The 13,335-nt window shown below is 43.9% G+C and overlaps 1 protein-coding gene across 4 annotated transcripts in view; it reads right to left on the minus strand.

Annotated features, from left to right (window-relative positions):
- Window positions 1-13,335, minus strand: part of Specc1 (sperm antigen with calponin homology and coiled-coil domains 1) — a 264,567-nt gene that overhangs the window by 214,523 nt on the left and 36,709 nt on the right. For 3 of the 4 annotated variants that reach the window (XM_013347347.1, XM_026780355.1, XM_013347348.1), the window contains exon 2: window positions 1,216-1,300. The exons of the other annotated variant lie outside the window; for it this stretch is intronic. The gene's annotated coding sequence lies outside the window, so the exon portion shown is untranslated. The remainder of the gene's footprint in view (window positions 1-1,215; window positions 1,301-13,335) is intronic. 4 annotated transcript variants of the gene reach the window in all.

The following is a 13,335-nucleotide window of genomic DNA, read 5'->3' on the forward strand; positions in this document are numbered from 1 at the left end:
CTGGAACTAGCTCTGTAGACCAGGCTGGCCTCGAACTCACAGAGATCCGCCTGCCTCTGCCTTCCGAGTGCTGGGATTAAAGGCGTGCGCCACCATCGCCCGACCAATTCCGGAGTTTTAAAGGAAAACCAAGCGTGGCTCATTTTGTCTTCTCCTCTGCCTTGGGGGTTTCTGTCTAGAGGGCACTCAACAGCAACTCGCTTGGCAAAGGGAAGGTCCTAGAAACTGGACCTAGAGTAACTGGAACCCAGCTACTCTAAAAAGCGCCGTGTGACACAGGGAGAGTAGAGACTGGAGCTGCACTGGGACAGATAGAGCCCCTGGAGGAGAACTCCAGCGGAGGCTGCAGGCTCGCACCCTCATCTTTGCAGGCTGACATGTTACAACTGACAATATAAACTCCCTGAGTTACTGTACTAAGGCGTTCCAATAAAAAGTTAAGAGTTGACCAGAAAAGAAAATCAAAGCCCAAGCTGCATTTCCAGAAAACAGTAGAAACTAAGAATAGAAACCCAGGCTCCTTTGGAAGATAGGTCGTTGTACTGACAGCCTTCAGTGGGGTCTGGGAAGAGGGTCACAGGAGAAACCAAGGAGCGCACAGCTTCCTAGTATAGCCAGGACTGTTGTGCTGTCATTGCTTTGAAATTCGCCACCTAGACTTCAGACCCAGAACAAAGGTTGTCCCAGCTGTCAAGCACTGGGATAGACTATCCCTCTGCCAGACACAAGGTCACACTCCACACGCTGTTGTCCTCCAAGGGGAAATGGCTCTAGATCCTTCTGTGGGTCAAGAATCTTAGCTTTTCTCCACATGACTTTAGACTTCTATCCAATAGAACGCACCAAGCAGGCCTAATCTCCTTACCCAAGAGGAGAACGCTCTGCATCTCTAGTGACTAGCACCCAAGGACAAGGTTTCTCGGCAGAATTTTACACAGAAACTTCAGCATGAATCATCCTGACTTTGTACAATTAAAAAAAAAATGACTCACAAGAAGACTGTTCCTCCCAAGATAGTATATGAGTTTCAAACGCATTTTCAGCCCCCAAAGCAGACATGCAGGGCTTGCTTCTGTGGTCCACGCACAACAGAAAAATGCAGTGCTGTTGTGTGAGCGGCATCAGGTCCACGGGTGCAGCAGGCCCTCTTCCCCAGACAGCCATCTCCTAAGATTTTCCATCCCAGTCTTAAATAATAAACAGTTTCGTACTTACTGCAAAGCCCCCGGCTTCTCGTGCGTCCTGGGAGCTGCTGGCCTCAGCCTGTAAGCCCTCTGCACTATTCTGAGCCAGTTGCTGCCTGGGAGGAAAACCACATTCAGCGAGTATTTGGGCAAGGCCTGCTCAGGAAGCAGGCGGGCTCTACTCCCCACGCCCCTCCCTCCCCTCCCCACAACACACACACTTACAAGTTCACATCTATATGTGATGCAAAATCAAGTCTCTCTCTGACTGAGTCCCACGTACTTAATTTAGACTTCTCCAAAATGAAACACGTAAAGATGTCAGCTGGCTAGCAACAAAAGGGAACTTCAACCCACAAGGCCCACAAATACAAGCACCCTGAGACACTGAACCAAAAGAAAAAGCCAGTCCGGCCTCAAGCTTTCAACCCCCACACACCCCTACCCCACCCCACCGCACCCCATGAGCGCTGCTATTTGTAGAGTTCTAGGTTGAGAGGAAGTTGGGAACCAGGAAGCTCTTCAAAGCAGGCTCCCAAGAGCCAACTGAAAGATCTCAGAGGCCTCTTAATCACTGGGACTTCAGTAATGTGTTGTGATTTCTTTGTTCATCCTAAATAAATAGGTTCCTAATTAATTTTTAACTCAGAAAGCTTCCAAATGATATACCCACCCCCATAAAACCTGGCTTGTGTGCCCCCTGCCTCTATAGGGATTCAGCAAACCCCTGTGCCCACGAGCTGCTGTAACAGGGGCAATGACCGTAGGAAACGCATGCAAGAAATTCTGTGATGGTAAACACCAAGAAAACGGCCTGAGAAAAAGGGGCAGAATCCACTATAAATAGAATGTAAAGGCCAATGACAAGATGGGGCAAACACACACTTACAGCCCTCACTTCAGTTATCTGCAGCTACAATGCAGGCTACGACATCATCACTCAGTGTGAGTGTCTTCCGTGGGCTCCCGTGTTTGAGCACATGGTCCCCAGCTAGTAGCGATACTTTGGGATGGTGTGAAACCTTTAGGGCACAGAACCTGACTGGATTCACTGGAGGTGCGTCCTTGCAAGTTCTGCTGGATTCTGGTTCCAGCTGGAGCTCTCTCTAACACTTGGTGCTTACCATATGGAGAAGCAGCTATGAGCTCTGACTGCACCTACCTTTGGTGAACTGAAACCCTCTCAAACTATGAGCTAAATCAAGGCCTTCCTCCTTTGAAGCCATCCTAGCAGGCATTTTATCACAGACATGACAAATAATGCAAAGCTGTGTGAACAACTGTGACCTGGATAACCTTGCTTACAAACAACAATAAATAAAATAATTAGAAGTCTAATACATTACAGTATGTCCACATCACTCACCCTTACACAACGGTCAGAAACAATCTCTACCCTCTATCTGCACTGAACGTGTCAGTCTGCTTTAGTCATGGCAAAGTCAAATTAAAAGAGGGAAGGTTTGTCTTAGGTCAGGGCTTCAGAGGAGTCAATCTATAGTCGCTTGGAGTCATTGTTTCTGGTCCTGTGTGGTATGACAGACTGTACATGGCAGAGCCAAGCAGCTCACCTCATGGCAGCTGGGAAAACCAGAGAACCAGAAGGGCCAGGGTCAAAATGTATCCCTCCAAGAACAGGATCCCAGAGCCAGTGAGACAGCTCAGCAGGTTAAGGCGCTTGCCTCCCAAGCTTGACAGACACCTGAGGTGGATTCCCCAGAGCACACACAGAGGTGGAAGGAAAGAACCAAAGCTGCAGCACTGTCTTCTGATTTCCATCCAATCCAACAGCATTAGCATGTACCCACTCACACATACACACAGACACACATATGCATTCACACACATACACACAAATATATACACATTCACACATATAAATACACACACATATACAGGTACTCACACATACACACATATACACACACAAATACATACACACACAGACACATATACACTCACATACACATATAAACACACATAAATACATACACACATAGATACACATACACAGATACTCACATACACATTCATATACACCCCCACACAAATACATTTAATAATAATAAATAATTTTACAAGAAAAGAGAGTGCCGTTAATGACCTAATTTTCCCAATGAGGATCCATCTCCTATATTTGCACTATCTAAAGTACAAATAAATGAATCCATCCACAAGATCAGAGCATCCACAACATGATCAACTCCCAAAGAACTCATTTTTGAATACTTCCGCGCTAGAGATGAGGCGTTTGACATCGGAGCTTTTGAGGGTCATTTAGGATGGAAATAATAGAGGCTGGGGACACAGCTCAGTGACGTGGTGGTTTGAAAGAAAATGGTCCCCAATGGGAGTGGCACTATTAGGAGGTGTGGCCTTGTTGGAGGAAGTATATCACTGTGGAGGTAGGATTTGAGGTGTACATTCAAGCCACACCCAGAGTTTCAGACCACTTCCTGTTGCTTACAAGTAAAGGATTCTCAGCGCTTTCTCCAGCACCAGGTCTGCCTGCATGCCACCATGTCGCACCATGATGATAATGGACTGTACCTCTGAACTGTGAGCCACCCCAATTAAATGTCTTTTCTTCATAAATGTTGCCATGGTCAAGGTGTTTCTTCACAGCAATAGAAACCTTAACTAAGACACCATGCAATCACAAGGACCTAGGTTCAATCATTAGTACCTAAAAACGAATCAAAAGAACAAAACAAACTCTATAATATAACAAGAGCAAATTAAATCTAGCAATATATACAAATGATGCTATGCCATGACCGAGGATTTATACCAGCAATTCGATTGATATCACAAATGAGAATCAGACACCATAATTCACATTAAAAGAATAAAAAAGAAAACCCACACCGCCATTTCAACAAATGCAGAAAAAACACTTGACAAAACCCAAAAGACTTTCATGATTAAAAAAAAAAAATAACCACTAGGAATGAAAGGGAATTTCCTCAGCACAACAAAAGGCAGCTACAGAATGCCCACAACCAACACTGTATGCAATGTGAAAGTTTAAAATTTTTCTCTTGAGGCCAGAAACAAGACCAGATTTCTCTGCTCTACTGATTTCTAGTCAACGCTGTACAGGAGACTTAAGTCAGGGAATTTAGGCAAGAGAAGGAAAGAGAGGGCTCCGAGATGATCAGAAAGGTAAAATCATCTCTATTAACATAACGGGACCTTGCAAGATGTAGAAGGGGTATCTATGATTTAGAAGGGGTATCCACAATTTAGAAGGGAATATCTATGATTTAGAAGAGGTATCTATGAGTTAGAAGTGGATGTCTACAGCTCAAAGGTAATGAAGGACCCAGCAAGCTCACAAAAAGCAAGATAAGGCCCCAAATCAATTGTGTTTCTATACACTTGCAGGAGTAACTGCTGTTACATCCAGAAAACAATTCCACTTTCAGCAATAGCTCCTTGGTAAAGTGCTTGCCTCAAAAGCATGAGGACCTGAGTCTCACCCCAGAGCCAACCTGCAAATACCAGGCATGCTGGCTAGAGCTTGTAATTCCGGCACCAGAGAGGCAAAGACGGGAGGATCCCTTAGGCTTGCTGGCCAGCTAGTCCAGCCTACCTGGTGAACTCTGTCTCAGAAGACTTGACCCGCACTCCTGAGGATAAAAAAAAGTTGTTCTCTGGCTCCCACATTCATGTGTACACACCATACATAAGCATGTGCACTCACTCACACATGAACATTCATATGTACATACATATTCACGCATTTAAAACGCTAACGTTACAAATAAATAAGCAGAAGATGTGTTCGCTGCTAACTGCAAAGCACCATTGAAAAAGCTGAAAGGATTGGTCAGCAAGATGGCTTAGCATTCAGGGTTATAAGGCTTGCCTGGCCGCGTGAGTTCAATTCCCAGAACCCACAGAGAGAACCAGCTCCCATGGGTTATCCTCTGGTGTGCATGTGCCTATGTATGTACACACATACACATACTCACATAAAATAAATAAATGTTTATAAAATGAAACTTGAAAAAGTAAGGTAAATAGATAGACGTTGTATGTGTTAGGAGGATCTATGTGAGGCCAGGCCAGCCTGGTCTACATCAAATTCCAGGATAGCCAGGGCTACATAAAGAGACCCTGTTTTAAAAAAGAATCCGATTATGGCCTCTCTGTTGGAGGCCATAGGGTAGGTCTAAATCTGGGTCCTCCGGGGCTTCTGAGATGGATTCCTGGCTACTTCCCATAGATGGGACAGCTTACACAGGAATGCAGCTGCACCCTGCTTGGGAGGCACGTAAAGGTTGAAGAACTGGCTTTGAAAATGTCCCTGAAAACAGGAGCCTCAGATATGCCCTGAATGGTGAACTTTTCTTTAAAAAAAATTATTTATTTTAATTTTATATGTGCATAGTTATTTTGCCTACAAGTGTTTGTGCATCATGTGTGTGTAGTACCCACAGAGACCAGAAGGGTGAGACAGATCCTCCAGCCCTGGAGTTAGACAGTGGTAATCTGCCTTGTACAACACAGAAATGAAACTGTTCCACTACCAGCAGAGTGTCTAAAGTCTGTCTGTGTGGACAGTACGCAATTCCTGCACAGACCTACTCCGTACTGCATCATAGGACACCAGCCAGAAATCATGCTCTAATAAAGGAAAAAAGAAAGAAAAACAAGATTTTAAAGTATGAATTACTTGGAAAGTGAATTATATCTTAATTTGAAAGATAATATTGGAAATAGTTTATGATATAGAACAGTGATTATATATTTTTGGAAAATACAGATCATAAATGATAAGAGCCCCACATTCATTTTTATTAAGAATGATTCTTAAGTATGACAAAGATGACAGAAGATATTAAGTTTCTTTATGCTTTTCAAATTTTTTACACTACAGTAAATATTTGCCAATTGGGGGCAGTATAAAATAACATTTATTTATATTATTTTTATCTATAGAATATGACTGTTTTCTTTTTCTCTTTCTTCTTTCTTTCTTTCCTTCTTTCTTTTTTTCTTTTTGATTTTTGAAACAGGTTTCTCTCTTTAGCCCTGACTGTTTTGGAACTCACTATGTAAACCAGGCTGGCCTCAAACTCACAGAGATTCCACCAGCTTCTACCTCCTGTGTGCTGAGATTAAAGGTGTGTGCCACCATGTCTGACAACTGCTTTCTTTAGAACAAAAAAAATCTACAAATGACAGATATTGCTTCTTTTGTCAAAAGCTTCTTCAAGCAAGGCAGTCTGCATGGCCATTTGCATCTAAAATAATACAGTAGTAAACAGTGGATACTAACATTTTTATCTGTGTCTTAATCAACAATTAGACTTTTAAGTCCGATATCGGCCACTTGGTAAGAGGTAAGTGTTCAGGAGGACAGACAAGCCTGTGACAGTAGAAACTACACTGGAAGCATGCTGTTGCTCATGTACCCCACAGCATCGGGCGCTATTTGTGCAACTTCACGGCTTACACTGCAGAAAGCAAGCTCAGCCAGACGCAGAAAGACTTTCTTAATTGTAGCAGCCACTGACTCCCTCTGCAAGCACTGCAATCATTTTCTGGGTTCCTGAACAAGGGTGAGCAGACTGATTACCATGGCACTCAGAGGCATCCATGAGCAGGGAGGCTGGAGAGCGCCCAGGAGGCCAAGCCAGGATGCACCCTGCTGCTGAAGGAGCCAGGGCGACATTAATGTCTCCGTGAGACACCTGCCAGCTCTCTAGAGAACAAAAATTCCCTAGATCCTTGCCCAAACCAAACCTTAAAAAATGTTCTGTTTTGCTGCTGGAAAGTAAATTTATCAACCCTAAAAATATCTAGGACAAACTCAAGAAACGAAAGTGATGCCTAATGAGTGAGTGTCAAACAGATGTTGGGCTAATTTTACAAAGACAGTCAGCAAAGGTGTCCCCGAGACTTATTCATGACAGCATAGGGGAATGGAGAAGAATCTGGAGATAGGGAACGGCAGGGCACAATCAGAGTGTGGTGGTGGGGGGGAGCGCTAAACCCTTCATGAGTTGCTAGGTTCCTTCAATTCAGTATTTGATCCAGTGTATATTAACAAATGATGGTTAGCGGCCACAACGATCACACTAATGTACTAAATGAAATCTAGAAACTGACAGAGTATAGGACGACATTTGTTAGCCAACCTTCCATTACCATATCAAAATACCTGACATAACCGACTTACAGGAGAGAAAAGTTTACCCTTGGACGCTTCAGCCCATGGTCAGTGGGCCCACAGCTTCCTAACCTGTGATAAGGCAGCGAGGCATGGTCAAATATCATGGAGCCCTGCTACTTCCCTCACTGCCGAAACACAAAGTGGAGGGCATGCTGGGAAACTTCCCAATGGGTCCTGCCTCTGGGTTCCCCCTTCCCTCACATTGTCAGTCTCTCAGCCTTCAACACAAGAGACTTTAGGGGACAGCAATGGATCCAATTATAGCAACACTGCCCTCATGACATCGATAATGTCTACCTACAAACACTTGTTCTATGGAGAGGAACTTGACTTTTCTGTGAACCAAAACATCTCTTCAGATCACTTTAATTTCATCTAAAGCATCACATTTCATGGTACAAAATTACAGAGAGGCAACTAATTACAGAGGAAAACGCCCCACAGTGGGCACGGGATGGCTAGTGAAGCCGACATCTTAGGAGCTAGGAGACAAGGCTCATCATGTGGGCAAAGCTCTCTAGAGATACCCGGCTAGAAACAAGAAGTATGTCTGCTGACGAGTCGCAATATGTGGGGAGGTTTGCATTTTTAAAATCACCACTGCAATGCCAGGTGAATTCACACTCTGCAAAGGTCACACGGGGAGAGATGTGTCTGGCTCCCATGACAGGCCCTCCTGCTGTCCTCCCACCCAGCAGGAGCTACCCTGCTGTGGAATAATCCTTTTGTATACTGTAAAGAGTTGTCACTTGGGCCGGGCGATGGTGGCGCACGCCTTTAATCCCAGCACTCGGGAGGCAGAGGCAGGCGGATCTCTGTGAGTTCGAGACCAGCCTGGTCTATAGAGATAGTTCCAGGACAGGCTCCAAAGCCACAGAGAAACCCTGTCTCAAAAAAAAAAAAAAAGAGTTGTCACTTGGTTTAATAAAAAGCTGAAAGGCTGGCAGGAAGGAAGTATAGGTGGGACAACCAAACTAAGGATGCTGGGATAAAGAAGTGTGTTGTCAGAGGTGACGCCAGCAGACGCAGAGGAAACAAACCATAAGTCACGTGGCAGAGGGTAGATAAGAAATATGGGTTAATTTAAAGTGTAAGAGTTAGCTAGTAACAAGCCTGAGCTATCAGACTTGGAATTAATATAAGTGCAGTGTGTTTATTTAGGAGCTTCTGGCGAGAAAGAGCAATCTACCTACACCACCCTCTGCTCCTGATACTCCACACCTACCACCTACTCTAAGCTTGTGTCCCAGGGAACACAGATCTTTGGGTTTTTTAATTAGCCAGGAATAGGAAATCAGCTACTTTTTTTTTTTTTTTTTTTTTTTTGGATTCTAAAACAGACGTTGAACTAATTTGTGGAGAGTACAAACTAGAATGGCCCAGCCTCAGTCATGTGACTATCTATCACACTGTCTGACTTTTAGACCCAGGAACTGTGATACCTTCCTCTGCACTCCTCTGTTTTCCTTACCAAGTCCCATTACCATACTCACTCCGAGCTTGGCTTCTTGGCTCAGGTGGAATTGAAGCCTCTGGCCCCTCCCTCTTTCCTGGTTCTGGTTCTCTCCTGCTGGTCCCACAAACCTCCCAGATGACTTCATCTCGAAGATCACATCCTTCCACCAATAATGCCTTATTTGTGATCCACCAACCTTTTTTATTTGTTTAATTTATTTTTAATTTTATTCAGGTCTTCATACAGAAGCAAAAGATCAGCCTTCCTCAGGGGAGGATGGGGGGAACTTGGGGAAACAGGATGATTGGGATAAAGGAAGGCTGGATAGGGGAGCACGGAAGCACAATTCTTAGTTAAGGGAGCCACCTTAGGGCTAGCAAGAGACTTGAACCTAGAGTGGCTCCCAGGAGCCCAAGGCGATGTCCCCAGTTAGTTCCTTGGGCAGCTGAGGATAGGGAACCTGAAATGACCCTATCCTATAGCAATACTGATGAATATTTTGCATACCACCATAGAACCTTCATCTGGTGATGGATGGAGATAGAGACAGAGACCCACACTGGAGCACTGGACTGAGCTCCCAAGGTCCCAAAGAGGAGCGGAAGGAGGGAGAAGATGAGCAAGGAAGTCAGGACCACGAGGGGTGCACCCACCCATTGAGACAGTGGAGCTGATCTATTGGGAGCTCACCAAGGCCAGCTGGACTATGACTGAAAAGCATGGGATAAAACCGGACTCTCTGAACATGGCGAACAATGAGGGATGATGAGAAGCCAAGGACAATGGCACGGGGTTTTGATCCTACTTCATGTTCTGGCTTTGTGGGAGCCTAGCCAGTTTGGATGTTCACCTTCCTAGACATGGACGGAGGGGGGGAGGACCTTGGACTTTCCACAGGGCAGGGAACCCTGACTGATCTTTGGACTGGAGAGGGAGGGGGAGAGGAGTGGGGGGGAGGGGGAGAAGGGTGGGAGGAGGGGGAGGGAAATGGGAGGCTGGGAGGAGGGGGAAACTTTTTTTTTTTCCTTTTCTCAATAAAAAAAATGTAATGAATTAAAAAAAAAAGATTCTCTTAACTCAGGGGAAAAATGTCCTCTTGCTGTCATGGGTATTTCAAAGTTAGCTTTATCAGTAGAGACAATAGTCTCACCTCAGGGTCTCTGCTTTTGATACTTCATGTCTTGGTTGATTCTGAACTATTTGTGCTTGTCACTTGATTGGTCAGTTGGCTGTCTCCAACTTATCAACCCCCTGTCTCAGCCTCTTGAGTGCTGGGATTACAGGTGTGATTTATGGTGATGGGTGGGAGGTTAAGAGGAAGGAAAGAGAATGACCTTAACACTGTCTGTCTCAATCTGTGACAGCTACTCTTGTACCTTTGCTCCCACCTGTCGATGTGCAGAAAGGGACTTCAGAAACCACACAAAGGAACAGAGCTGAGCAAGGACGCAGGCAGCAATTATTAAAGAAACTGAACGAGATTTTCCAAACAGTCTTGGAGATTAACAAAGTACAGGCTGCTTCAAAAGGATTAACCAGAGATTACCTCTCAAAAATCTAATCAAGGAAGATGAAAAAAAAATACCCAAATTAGAAATAAGAAAGAAGGCATAATTATATACATGGATTTTAAACCAAGCAAAACTGATCATTTTCTATGAAAACACAGATTACCAAAATTAACTCAAGAAGAAGCAAACAGTCCACCAGAAAAAAGGCAAAGGATACAAAAACAAAAATGTATAATTTGTTACCAAGTATACAGAGACATGCTTAGCCAACAGCCAGCAAGCTCGAGCTAAAGCAATAATACACTTTAAAGTCTGCAATGTGGGTTAATAGTTTAAAAAGAAACAGCGATGTTAAAAAAAATGGGAACTAAGTCAGGCATACCTATAAACCTAGCACTCAGAAGGCTGAGGTATGAGGGACCCCATGGGTTTGGGCCATCTTAGGCTGCATACAGAGTTCCGGGTGAGCTTGGGCTACAAAGTAATACCCTGTTTCAAAAAACAAAAGAGAGAGTGAGCGAGAAAGCAAGAGAGACAGAGAGACAAAGACATAACACACTCTGGTGAGCTTATCTGTGTGAATTTTGAGGTCATTCAGAATGAGAGTGGTAAATAAGATATTTCGTATTTCAGTTTCTGTATTTGATTTGTTAAAAATATATATTATTTTTATTTAAGGACTTATTCATGTTGATTTAATATACACCATGTGGTTTGAAAGAAAATGGCTCCCGAAGGGAATGGCACTATTAGGAGGTATGGCTTTGTTGGAGTACATATGGCCTTGTTGGAGAAAGTATGTCACCGTGGGGGTGGGCTTTGAGGTCTCCTATGCTCAAGCTACCTCCAGTGAGACAGTGCACTTCCTGTTGCCTCCAGATCAAGATGTAGCACTCTAGGCTCCTACTCCAGCATCATGTCTGCCTGCATGCCGCCATGTGTCACCATGATCACAATGGACTAAACCTCTAAAAATGTAAGCCACCCCAATTAAATGTTTTCCTTTACATAAGAGCTGTCATGGTGTCTCTTCACAGCAATAGAAACCCTAACACACACACACACGCACGCACACATACACATGCACACACGTGGATGTTTTGCCAGCATGTGTCTGTGTACCATGTGTATGCCTGGAAGCTGGGTCCCTTGGAAATGGAGCTAAGAATGGCTGTGATCCAGCATGTAGGTGCTGGGGATGGATACTGGGTCCTCTGGAAGGGCACACAGTGCTCTTAACCACTAAGTTATGCCCCTAGCCTGTATTTATGAATTTTAAAAAAAGGGGGGTGTTTTCATGAATTGAAACTGAAAAGAATAAAATAAAATAGAACTTTTAAACTCTTGGAAAGGCTTGATGCCACAACTGTTACTGTGTGTTCACACTGGAGAACAGGCTCAGAAAGGAGGACCTAGAGCAAAAACTGTTTGTGGGTCTGAAATACACTGGGCATAGAAAACAAAAGAGACAGAAAAATAAGAGCAGAGTGAAAGCCACACACAGCTTGTTAGCCTGAGGGTAAAACTACAGCCCTGCTTCAGCATGCCCGCACTCTGCAAACCTATCAAACCTATTCAGGGTTTGCTGGAGACAAGAAAGAAAATGTGACCCAAAACAGTGCTCTGCGTGTTAGAGAGTGTTCTCTGATCAGTAGTAGGGAAATCTTGGGGGGGGGGGGAAATCTCAGGGCTGGAGAGATGACTCGGTGGTTAAGAATATATACTTCTCTTCCAGAGGACCCAGGTTCAGTTCCCAGTACCCACACTGGGAGGCTCACAATGCCTCTCACACCAGCTCCAAGGGGGATCCAACGCCTCCAGCTTCCGTGAACACCTGGATTTACATGTACACAGACACACAAATACAATTAAAAAAACAAAACCCAGTCCACACAGTCTTGCTGCTGACCACCAGATAGCAGCTGAAGACCTAAGGATCCTAAGGGCGTATCTCTAGGAACTCTTATTCCCCTGGAACCATTGGCCAAGTAAAGCCTTCCTTCTATGAGCTGCCCTGGTCATGGCATTCTACCACAGGGACAGAACAGGAGCTAACACACTCAGCTATAGAGTGAGACTCTGTCCGAATAATTAAGTATAGATAAATAAATAATAAGGGGTATGATGTGAATTTCAGTTCAAAAGAAATAAGTGAAACAAATTTGTTTCTACGTATCTCACATATTTAGGTATAAAATTTAATTCACTGGAATCTAGTTATACTCTTTAAGGTTTTTTCATCACTCTCAAGAATTTCATGTATCTGCTAAGTGGTAGCGGCACACACCTTTAATCCCAGCACTCAAATGGCAGAGGCAGTTGTGAATCTCTGAGATTTTGAAGTCATTCTGGTCTACAAAGTGGGTTCCAGGGCAGCCAGGGCCGTATCACAGAAAACCTTGTCTTGAAAACCAAACCAAAAAATTCATACATATATCTATATAATGAAATAATATCACATGTAATCGCTATGCCCCCCCCATACCACTTCAAGCACACTCTCAATTTTGTCTCAATTTTACGTAGACATTGTAGTTGTGTCTACACTCTTTTTTGTGTCTCTATTTGGTTTTCTTTATGTGTACGGGTGTTTTGCCTCTGCAAGAGCAGCAAGTGCTTTTAACACCTGAGCCGTCTATACTCTGTATATAACCATTATGTTTGAAGTTCAAAGTCATATTACAAATATTAGTGATTTATCTAGAGTTGAGCTAAAATGATGAGGTCATAATATTTATTTACTGGCATTTACATATGGGTTTGTGTCCATGTTTGCTAAAATCCATTGTTTTCAACCCTTATTTTTACAGTACTATATCAATTCAAAAAGACTACAGTGTGGTCAGGTGTGGTGCACATGCATTTAATCCCAGCACTCAGCAGGCAGATCTCTGTGAGCTTGAGGCCAGCCTGCTCTACAGAGAGTTCCAGGACAGCCAGGGCTATCATACAGAGAAAATCTGTCAGAGAGAGAGAGAGAGAGAGAGAGAGAGAGAGAGA

Source organism: Microtus ochrogaster, chromosome 7, assembly GCF_000317375.1.
Source record: "Microtus ochrogaster isolate Prairie Vole_2 chromosome 7, MicOch1.0, whole genome shotgun sequence".
NCBI lineage: Eukaryota > Metazoa > Chordata > Mammalia > Rodentia > Cricetidae > Microtus > Microtus ochrogaster.